This window comes from Camponotus floridanus, unplaced genomic scaffold (assembly GCF_003227725.1).
Source record: "Camponotus floridanus strain SB8 unplaced genomic scaffold, Cflo_v7.5 scaffold30, whole genome shotgun sequence".
NCBI classification, from domain to species: domain Eukaryota; kingdom Metazoa; phylum Arthropoda; class Insecta; order Hymenoptera; family Formicidae; genus Camponotus; species Camponotus floridanus.
Window position 1 is genome coordinate 264975 of NW_020229437.1, and position 12015 is coordinate 276989.

General features: G+C 38.8%; 1 protein-coding gene and 1 long non-coding RNA gene across 3 annotated transcripts in view; one reads left to right on the top strand and one right to left on the bottom strand.

Annotated features, from left to right (window-relative positions):
* The window catches only part of LOC105247912 (bifunctional heparan sulfate N-deacetylase/N-sulfotransferase), a 209188-nt gene that overhangs the window by 191715 nt on the left and 5458 nt on the right, over positions 1-12015 (bottom strand). The window lies entirely within an intron of this gene.
* The window catches only part of LOC112638458, a 118882-nt gene that overhangs the window by 93282 nt on the left and 13585 nt on the right, over positions 1-12015 (top strand). The window contains exon 4 of one of the 2 annotated variants that reach the window (XR_003123007.1): positions 2646-3397. The exons of the other annotated variant lie outside the window; for it this stretch is intronic. This is a non-coding gene — a long non-coding RNA (uncharacterized LOC112638458). Of the gene's footprint in view, positions 1-2645; positions 3398-12015 lie in introns of those variants that run through there. 2 annotated transcript variants of the gene reach the window in all.

Here is a 12015-nt window from a genome sequence, read left to right on the forward strand (position 1 = left end):
ATTACCGTGCAATTAACTGCGGAACAATGAGACTACCTCTCCCAGATCTATCCGATGAATGAATTAGATTCTTTATGCACTATCAAATTAGATAAGAGATATGTTGAAATTAACTGTGGAACTAAAAATTAAAAAAGAATGATTGAAAATTTTAAATTTTATTAATTAACTATTCGCGAAAATCTTGATTTACACATTTATAATTAATTAAATTTGGCAAAAAAACGTAGATGTTACATTTTACATTACATATCTAAAATTCAGCAAGATTAATAGTTGATTTTAAGTCTCTTTTCTTATCGCGATCTTTTATTCAAATTATTCAATTCTAGATAATCGAGAATATAATATTAATAATATTATTAAAACTTTTATTATTAATATTATTAAAACTTTTATTAGACTTATAATTGATATATGTTATTCACTAACGCTGATTGATATATATGAGCTAGTATGACTACTGGCTGACCATGCTACGCAATAACTACTGCGAAATTGCAATGACTATTGGTCTCAATATTCGATTACGAATAAATCTATATAGATAGTAAATAGAAGCAAAATTAATAATGTTCCAAATGTATGTATGATAGTCTATAATCAACGAGACACAATGAAATCATGTAATATAATTAATTTCCATGATGGATATAAATAATTTTACGATTTTTGCGTGCGTATTTAGTTAGCGGCAACACTTACAAATCGCGTACGACAAGTGAGATATATCGTATTAAAATACAATTCCGATGGGAAATAAGACAGTATACCCTTTGCGACTATTCTCGGAAATTCTGTGAAGTCGTCAGAAACAAAAAATGAAGAACGGAAAGAAACGAAAGAGAAAAAAGAGACACAAAAATTGCCAGAGCGAAAATAATACAATCCGCCCTGATATTCTCCAATAATGATATTCTGCAATATTGAGTTACATTGATAATATCATTACGATCTTAATATGATTTAGTTGCGATTGAAGCTAACGATTTCCTAAAGGTCGAGAGTGCAACCGTGTATTCATTATGTACTGTAATACCATATTTTTCATTTCGTAAACTAATCTCACGTGACCTAGTTTCTTAACACTTGACGAGCGCTCCAACAACGTGCGATCTCATCAGTCGAACATCGAGGCGCTATTTACTCGGTATAAATTCATCTTGCCTAAGTACCAAATTAATAGTGCAACGGTAAAGAGTTTATAGTGTGCGCTTTGCTTACCTTGTGCGTGTTGCCGCGATTCTCTGTATGTCGCGATATCATGAACTATAGGTGAGAGATTTTGCGTCGGTTTTGATCCGGCTTTCGATTCCGGTTTGCAGAGTCTTCCAACATCATCACCACCATCGTCTAGCGTTCGTGGTTGTTGCACTTTAAATTCACGCTCCTGCAAAGTTACGAGTCGCAAATAGTTCACCGGTTTTGGTTGATAATAACTTCTCGTTTCGAAACTGCGCTCTTGGCAAATTTAAAGGGAAAATTCGAAGTTTCAAGCTGGTGACCTTTCGTTGCAATGCAGTAACAATGGCTGAATCGAATTAAAGATGTGTGCTACAAGAAAAGTTACTACAATATACAACTGTTGATGCTCTTTATGATAATAATCGTTAATGCACAAAATTACTAATCTCTGAACTATTTTAATGAAACTTTCGTTGTGAATTTCTGTAAAAGATTCGTTTCATCTGTTAATATATTTTTATGAAAATGTCGCTTTTATTTCTAAAAGCGAAGCATATTCTCTGAAAAGTCTCTTTACGTATCACACGACGCAGCGTACTTTGACAATTAGGTATAGCGAGCGCTCTCGCATCGTTGCAATAACGTTAAGGCCGTGTGCGATACGTGTGGTTAACGGGATAAAGTAAAATAATTAGCAACGTTGTCTGGGACGAAGTAGCGCATCAACGAGGCGCTATTGTCACAGCTTTCTCGACGCGCTCACGAGCGTTTTCACAACAGCAGTAGCGAAAACATCCTAATTACATCAGGCGGCGTTATATATGCGCAAGCACGTTAATTCCCAATTACGGACATCCCACCGGACGTTGACGTACAAATGCACGTCGGCAACCTAATTTAATTGGTCGATTACGATACTCGTAGTCCGCGACAAACTAACGATTCTACTACTGGCGCATGGCTGGCAAACGACGCGTCGTTTCTACTGAAATGTGTAGGTGGTTTAAACGGCGAGGCAGGCCTATGATTTACAGGCAGAGAGGATGCACCGTGGATGGGAGCGAGCATAATGCGAGCACGGTAAAGCTCGATGATCCGCATTAGGCAATAATACCGCTCGAGAGCGGAGGAGTTAGGGACCCACCGTAAAACAGACAAATCGCCGCCGCCGCCTGATCGCGGGCTCAGTCGCCTCGGCGCCATGCTAAATTACGTCGAAATCACGTCGCGGTTTAATTGAATCAGCATGGGCCTCGTCATATTTCAAGCTCGGAGCAATTACGGCCATCCGGTGGATGCCAAGCCCTACTGCGCGATTTTTCATTCATCTCGAGACAATAACATTTTTGGCAAAGGCGTCAATGATTTGTTAAGATTCATATTTTATAATTTAGATTGTAGATACACATATATTTTTGTAGATATATTGATTTTCTTATTATTTATTTTATATTTTTCAGTTTCGATTCACACGAGTCTTTTGAATGGCGAGTCGATATTCACGGTAAAGAAACTCGAGCATTTATCAATGTTTCTGAAAAAAGGTAAGTCTTGGCGAGCACAATATGTACAGAAATAATCTCGCGGTCGCGCTCCTCGACACATTCATACTTTATCGTAAGTATCCGCGACCCGTGCAATCAAGAAAGTGTGACGGTAGCGGGAAATGCTCGCAGATATAAACGAGAACAGGGACGCGAATACAGAGCGAAGCGAAGTGAATGCGAGGTGGAGAAGGAGGAGGAGAAGGGAAAGGTTGTGCAGGAAAAGAAGGAGATGCGCGGTAGAATTTTTCGTAGGGTAAGTGCGATGTATCACGAGGTAGTAAATTCAGATAGCCGACTTTTCCCAGAGAAATTATAATTTTCCTTCTCGTAAAGAGGAAAGGAGGAAGAGAGAGAGAGAGAGAGAAAGAGAGAGATGACTCCATGACGCTAATGCGAGCGTACATTAGGCGAGAAAAATAGCCCAGGCTACGGGAACGAGGGAATTTGTATGAAGGCGAGACCGGCGCGCGGGTTAATCGCCAGGAAAATGGCGACAATGGGTACTGTGGCGTGTATTAAGAATCAACGATGCTGGTGAATCAAGTCGAGGGATGTCTTCGTTATGCGTCGAGCAAGGCGTTTATTCTTAATTTAGCTATAAAGCTAAAGCTGCGTTTATTGCAGTTTTTTACAGCGAACGCGCTCTTCGAAAAGTAGATAGAAAATGAACGAATGAGATGATAAAAATTTATTTAATATTTTATATTATACTCTATAGAATTTATAGAAAATTTTTCCTTTTTTGAGAAACAAATTGAAAATTATATAAGCATTGCAGTTATATTATGTAGTTAATTATCGTTGTATAATGTCTTTTTAAATATTATACATGATTTGCGCGCGTTCGCAATTTTTCGAAAATACTAAATTTTTTTACAAAAATTTTAAAGCCTTTAACATTTTTAACATTTTTACAACGATAATCCTATGCACCCTATCGCGCGATTATCAATCTTTCGAGTACATAAACCGAGATTGTTGGCGATACCTTTAAAACGTAGGTAGATATTATATACGATGATTTTCTCATAAAACCGTATGACACGAAGGAAGAGTTAAGCCAATTTGGCTCGAAAAAAGTACGTGCTTCGTGCAACGAGAAACATGATCCACTCGGGCTTTAAGTCTCTTTTATGGGATCACCTCGGGCGTTATAGTCGTTGCTTCGAGCAACCATAAACCTTCATACACGCTCGTTATCCTAAGAACAATAAACCGGCGGAATGATCGGCAAGTAAACGAACTTGTAAGTCCATTTGTTTGATCGACGAGAACGGTGATCCACTAGATTTGGAAGCTTCTACATTGCTAAACGAAACTCCCTACTGGTTGAACATGGAAACATTATTCCCGCTACGGACGAGATGAAGGTTGGTTTATCGCGGTAACGTGAGGATTATTAATCGAACGAGCTACAACGCGTGATGCTACGTGCTATGCGAGGAATCAAGAGTTAGATCATCAGAAGCGCGTCGACGGAGATGAGAAATGTTTCGCGGAGATAACCCTGAACTAATCTACGTCCTTCGGAAACAACTGGTTGAATTATCTGTTACAATTATGACGTTTACGTTACGCTGATGTAACACGTACGAGGAATGAAGAATGTGTAAGCACATAATAGAAACGCCAACAGCATTTTATTACTCTGACAATAACGACAGGATACTATTCCCATATGTCGATATAAGTTTATAAGGCTTATATCGCGAGGACAGCTATTAAATAAAATAACACGATAAATCGCATGTAATCTCATATATGTCGTTTTTATATCGTCGCCATATGGCGCGCTGCGATATGAAAGATCGACAAGAAGAGGCTGCCGTTGAACGAGCACACTTTACCGAGCTTTCCATCACGGACATAATTTTTGGATGCTGTGTATCTATACATTGACTTCTTATCTCTTCCGTGCCGACGACCTCGATGCGAGAGGTTTCGAGTGAACATCGCAAAAACCTCTATCCCAGGAACACATCAGGAATCTATCAGCACCGACGAGGGACAGCTGACTTTTTGTCCGACCGCCTCGATATTCGATCCCCGTGGAATTGCGTCGAGGAACTCCCTTAGGGTGGCAATTCTTAGCCTTTCTCGATCGTCGAAGACGAAATCAGGGCTCATGATGGGGTTAACTATCCTTTCAACACGAGGTATTTCTTTTCTCAAAGAAGTTTCATTGGAAAGATGGACTAGCGTCTTTTACAGGCTACATTTTGCAAGGCTATTTCTTATCGTGAGATTTAACTCTCTTGCGTTTGACATAACTAGAGGCAACTACATCGGTATATGTTGCGCGTTTTAACAATAATTTAAATGTATAACATAGCAAACGTAATAACAAATGTTAAAGGTTGAGAAGTCAGTAATTAATCACTGCATAACGATAATTATTAATTGTTACGTTAGTGTATTAATTATTGAAAATGTGGTTAATAGATCCTGTCATCTATGCGGAGTTTATTAGCGCCAGTGATCTCGTTTGTAGCAAGTAAATTAATTATTACACCGACTCTTTGATAAACACATCGGCGATAGGCGTTTCCATTGGTATTTTAGTCTCTTTGATCGACCGTTCGATACCGGTTGAATTAATTAAACCGTTCGTACTTTTAATACACTTTCGGCGACGAGATTAATAATATTACTCGTAGCTGCGTACACAGCGAAAAGAAGGATAATATTGCGGCGGGACAAATCTCGGGTGATCTCCAGCAGTCTGAACATAATCCAGACGGAATGCCGAGTGAACCATGAATTCTGGAAGAAGTGTTCGCGAGAGAGAAAAGTTTCGTAGCTCGGAATGCCATTTAATCGATTCAGCGCGCTCTCCAAGTTCTTTAGAACCGTCGTCGCGCCCCCACCGTCCCACCTCATTCCATCATGTGGAATTCGCGCTGTAGGAAGTTGGTCCGGATCGCGGAAAGTGTTCCAGATAGGAACGTTGAAGAGACCGCTCGAAGTTTGACGCGGCAATCGTCGCTTCGGAATGACAAGATTCCGTTCGAATGGAAGAGCAGCCATCGCGGGGTATGAGACGTTTCCGAAGCGACAGTATAATCGGCAGCACCATTTTCAAAGCGTCTTTCCCTCCCTCCCTTCCCTACCTCTCTCTCGTTTTATCCTAGCGCGCTAAGATTTTTATCCGGCGATTTCGCGACGTCCTAATGGATTTAAACGGCAAGTAACAGCAAGTAAGCCGCGTTCGGCGTGAGTGAAAAGTTACGCCGATTTTACCTCTCGCGTCGATTTTTCAACGCGGCTGCATTCGACGAAAGTACCTCGATGTTACAACCGCGTGATTTTTTTATTACGGATCGTCGAAATAAAGTTCTTCGCGAAAGACTCGGTCGTTAATCTTCCGAGAAATCGTTATCGCGCACGGAAACGTATTTCCTTGCTCGTAATACGAGCGAATTGTTAGCGCAAGTTACAGCAAGGCAGGATCCACCGCCCGCAGAGATAGGAGCAATTATACTCTGATTACTTTGGATATCACTGACGCAAGAAACCAACGGTAAAACCTCATCGAATCACCTCGGGCAGGTCGAAACTTTTTAGATCGAAGATCCGTAACTCGGACAGAGATGAGGTTTCTGCGAATCTAACAGTAAGTGCGGCGTACTCGTCAGCGAGAGAAACGAGCGAAGACGAGCAGGTGAGAGAAAACCGCGAAGGGGATGAAGGAAGAGACAATGCACAGCTTCGTAAGAAACGCCTGGAGGAAGAAAGAGAGGGTCAATCGGGTACAAGTACTTTCCAATAACTCTCCATCATACGAGACGGCTGTTCGTTCTCGAAGTAAAATATTAGGTTGATTCTAGAAGCGGATAGTTAGAGCACAAGTCAAACAATGGAGCACAAAGTGCTGCGAAGTTTCCAAGATTTTGCGTGAAATTGCCGAGAAGCGGCACCAACTGCAGCAGATAAAGAAGGGTACATGGGCTCAAGCAGGAGAAGAAGGAGAAACCTCGCCGTGGAAAAGAAGGTACGGGGTGATTACGGGAGAAAGAGAGGAAGGTTGTAGTTAGTCCGTCGCATAGTCCACTCGAATAGATTTCATTTCTTTGAACGAACTTTTGCGCGCAGTGTTATTCCGCTTTCTCCGATAGACAGCGAGATAAAGGCAGAAGCGCCATTCAGCATTATGTAACGCGGGAAAATCCTTTATAGAATTTCTGTCTCCCACGTCTGGAATCTGAGTAATTAACTAGCCGACGAACAGCGTCGTGCTCGGGCGAAGATGGAGCAGGCGAGCAAGTTAGAGTTTGGCTTCGGTTTAATATCTTGCGGATGCTCGTCAAAGTTCAGGCGGTCCGTCCCAAGAAACGGTCGTCCTCGTCGTCGGGATGCGTCCTAAACAGGGGATGAGCCGCTTCACTAATAGCTCGTTCCCTTTAAGAAGCACGTCGCGCCACGAGATTACTCGCCATTTCATCCCTCCCGGCTGACTCCTTCAAACCGTGAGTATCTATCTCGCTATGTGTACGCGTGTTTCGGATATACACATGCTTTTATCATTATGTATCTACACTTTGATTATAACTCTCTTTACATAGTACGAATAATCTTTTTTAATAGGTATTTGAAATTATAATAGTTTAGCTATTTTTCTCAAAAGAATTTCTTTTTTGCTACATAGGTTTTATCCGAATGTTATATACATGATGCAATTAAATGTCATATAATTATTTTGGTAATAAGTCTGGTAATAAGTCCGATATAAGTTTGATAACGACTACTTTCGATATTAAGTTTTTTGCGAATAAATAGCATGTGATTTTTACATCTCTCTCACGAAAGCTTTTAAATTATTTCTATTTTTTTCGAAAAAAATATATAAATATAAAATCTCTATTATTCTTAATCCTGCAGAGAGTAAATTTATTTGAAGTTTTTACAGAATGTCTAACACTGTAATAAAGATTATTCTCTGACATGATGAATATATAGTGCATAAGAAAATCGTGCAATATTTATAAAGTTTATCTCACGCATCAAAGAAATTAAATCGGCTTTCGTGATGCCGTGGATACAATGCAGCTCATAGATCATCCAAAGACAGCGAGCAAGAAAGTGATTTGCCTAATAACATCGGTGAAAGATGTTGCATAAACGGAGCTGTGGAATATTACGAATTATTTTGTGATGTATTATAATCACGCGAGGAAAAGAAAAATAAAAAAATAGCCATAATTATATAGTCTAAACTTTTACGACTGCTTACGACGAGATTCCGTTTATTATCGTTGATATCATAAATAATATCAAAGAAATTACAGATCGTTAAAGCTATATGTAATATTATAAAGCTTTTATGGCATAATCATTACCTCGCAAATCAGCATCTTTCAGCTACTTTTATGACATTTTTTAAGATTATACAAAATTATTATGGCCTTTTTTATATAAGCATAATATATGCACTAACAATAATAATCTTGATTGTGCAATAATTTTATCTATCATAGGCTATATAATAATGATTAATAAAATGAGATAAAAAATGTAAAGATTGAATGTTACATTATGTAGATCAGATCATCGAAAAATCTCGATTGTTAATAATAATTGTTTAACAATAATAAACACGATATATCAATAAAAGAGAATTTCAACGGGTTTGAATGTACCTACATGACTCTCTGTGTGAAAATCGTACAATTTCATTTTATGGACTAAATCAACAAGTCAAATTGTGTACGTAAAAATCGACAATCGAGCGAACGTTTAGTTTTTCCCGTCGGAGGTGTACGTGTCAATCATCAATTCCTATCCCTTTTTTATCAATAATATTTTCACCATGACGAAGAGAAACGTGATTTCGCACGAAGCGTGACAGCACGGGCTTTACTAACCGGCTTCGAACAATCCATAGAGCGGATTATTTTTTACTATAGTGAAGAAAGCGTTCGGCTGGGAAAAAATAATATCGAGAACGCGAGATAAAAGCAGTTAATCACGTTTCTTCGAGCATGGAAATATTGTAAGTTTTTTTTGCAGTATTACATAGGGTTTATCTATCTATTTATATTTATACCTATCTATTTATATTTAGCATTTATTTACTTATTAGTTTGAGGATGTATAATTAAATATAATTACTTTTCATTACTTTCATTAATTATTCATTTAATACGTTAATAAGATTATTTCTAAATCACTTGTTTTTAATCCGGAATGGTGACATTCCGCGAGAAAAAATTTTATTCCAATTTGATGGAACTTTTGGATTTCAAAAGCATCCGAATATTTTCAGTGCTCTTCGTTATTAAACATTCATATTGCAAATTAACGCTGCTAAAAGTTATTTAAATTATTCAAATATAATTATTCGCTTTGATGCATATGAGGTACAAAGGTAATATCATTGCTGTACAGTCTCACCGGATATTATCTCTCGAAAAAAAACCTTGGTTATAATAGTGCGCCACGAATAATTTATTGGAAACAATTGACAAGAAGACAAAGAGATATCTAAATTAATATATCTTTTTTATATCGTACTATTAACGTTTCAAAGTGTAGTTTGATTCAAGTTTCTTTAAATCAAATATAAGCTCCTGTTTAGAAACGCGTGTAGAATGATGGCAAGTACAATGTCGGCCATATTAATAGAGTTTTCAGACGCTTTATGCGTGAGACAGCTCGCTATCAAAGTCTAGCACTCTTATCTCTACACATACGTCACGACCTGAAAGAGCGTCGCGGATGAATAGCATCGTAGAGTTTTGAAGGCCCTCCGAAGGGCCAAAGGGACGCGCTTAAAGGCGTCGTGTCTGCCTTGGTGATGTTATATCTGTAAAAGTCTCGGGTGAGAAAGCTTACGCGAGGATCTAAATTTACCGTTGAATTAACAACCAACAGAAACTTTTGACGAATTCATCAAGTTCGAGAACTGTGTTAAAGTCTACTCGACTTACAATTAAGCATCGAGTAATTAAAATCATGATATTCGATGCTCAGATAGAAATAAGAGACGTATCGACTTAATTGATTTTATATAATATAAATCTTGTACTTTTCATTTCTATTTTCTCTAAAATATTAATCAATAACAATAAATCAATGGCGAGCAACATGTTTCGCATCGATTGAGTAAACATTATGCGATTGAATGAAACGTTAGAATATCGATAATGACGTTAGTGAATTGTTAATAGAACTGCTGTCAATCAGAAAACTATAATAACGTTAATGAAAATATCGGGCAACGCGTTCTGTGCGAAAACATTTTTTACTCCAGCTAATATTATTGGCGGATAGACAATTTACGTGAGCGAAAGTTACGTCGTTGTAAAACTCGTTAAATTTAAAAAAAAAACGGTTCAACCCAGTAAAAAATGTGTTATCGATCAAACGGTGCTGATGGGTGGGGAACGTGCGACTGCACGGATACCCGGAAGATCTGGTGCCTGGTACAATTGGCTTAATGTATAATCATCGCCAATGGAAAATCACTACCCGATGGATTCGCCCCTGCGATGGCTTTCGCAACGTGCGTTTAATGAAAGGGTGTCCACCGAGTTGCCGGCGCAGGAAGTCGTCTATCACCATAAAATCTTCCGGAGTAGTGGTTAAAGGTACGATTCCGAGAACTAGAAGCGCAGTCGGGACTCGTACATTTCCGCGAAACTTTACATATAGAATGACGATATGCAAATTGAATAATAATGTTGATTAATAGAATCTATGCCATTTCGAATTTCGTAGTCTTGCTCCCTTCTGTCTTCAGATAGATTTCGATGATTTTAAGAGTGACTTTGACATTCACATATACGTGATAATTGAAACAAAAAACCCGTGAAAATGTTGTAATTTGTTGATCACGATAGGTCGGTGAACGAGCGCCTGGCTTGTTGATTTATCCAGGCTTATTATTTCAACGGAGCGTGATACTTTAACGAATTCCAATGAAATGCAACGAGACAATATCGATAGAATTGTGTCCGTTATAGCAAAATCTGCAAGAGTCGGGGATGGAAACCAATAAATTCAACATATCGGCGGGTTCGACCGCGTCCGCGAAAAATATTTTATTTTCATGCGAAAATCTACCAGCGTCCCCCGATATTTTTCGGCGCACGATCGTAAACAACTTTCAAAGCGCGAATTGGCATCGAAATTGCATGCCAGCGACATGCGAGTAGGTTGCGAGAAACAAATGTTCATTTATTATTATCTATCAATGCGCCATTGTCCGCGTGTCGAACATTTTGTCGAAAAAAAAAAATATATTATTATATGATATGAAAAAAAAATATATTATTATAATATATGATTGAGTATTACACAAATTTCTTTTAAAGACATACTTTCACATTGTAACTAAATTTGATTCGTAACGTCGCGGATTATAAATGCGAACAAATTCATATCGCAAAATTGAAAGAAATATAAAAAGTCGAATTGACAAATTTCGACAGAAATGCACATCGTTTTGTCATGAACTGGTTCCGTTCGTACCCATCTTTAATAGGTACCGCGTTTAAAGGCGTCGAGATCTCCATGTGTTTTGCCGACCCATAACGCACCTAGTCAGCGAGATCGTCGTTAAAGCGAAACAATGGGCATTCGGATTACGTCCAATTCATTTATCACGTGCTTTCGAGAGCGAGGCGGCAGAATGAGAGGAAAAAAATAGAAAACAGCGTGACCCGCGCTCGGTGGCGAGTCCGGCAAAAAGAGACATTGCCAAGAAATTAATTCTACGGTTAACCGTCTGTGAGCCATTACACGACCTGCAATTCGCGGGTTTTGCCATCCGGAATAAGTTATCGTCTCGCAAGCTTCGACGACGAGTATCGAAAGATATCATTTTTTTATCTAAGAAGCACCCCCTTATAAACAATATTCCGCTTTATCAATACTCTGATGACGAAAACCGAGACATTTGCCACGACTAATGATATCAATCGCGATTTGCTCCCTCTCTCCTTTATCATAACTTATTTCTTTCGATAAATCGAAAAAAAGTCAATATATCCGTTAGGGAAGATTCCTCGCACAGGAAAGAAAGATCCCTCTGCGTCTTTTGTCGCAAACAAGAAACGGATACAATATCTTTAATTATAAATCCGAGGAAAACATCAATCTCGCGGTTTCTCCTTGCTTCGCAATATTGCATCTCGGGCGAGCACTTAATAACAAGGCTGCGGCATCCGGGAGGCGTTGCGACTGAAAATGCAGGTGGGTTTACTCCTTAAACGTGCCAGTCTTGATAAGCGCCGAATTAGCGGCGCCACGTCGGGGATCTCGGCAATTAGTCAGGGGGCACGGA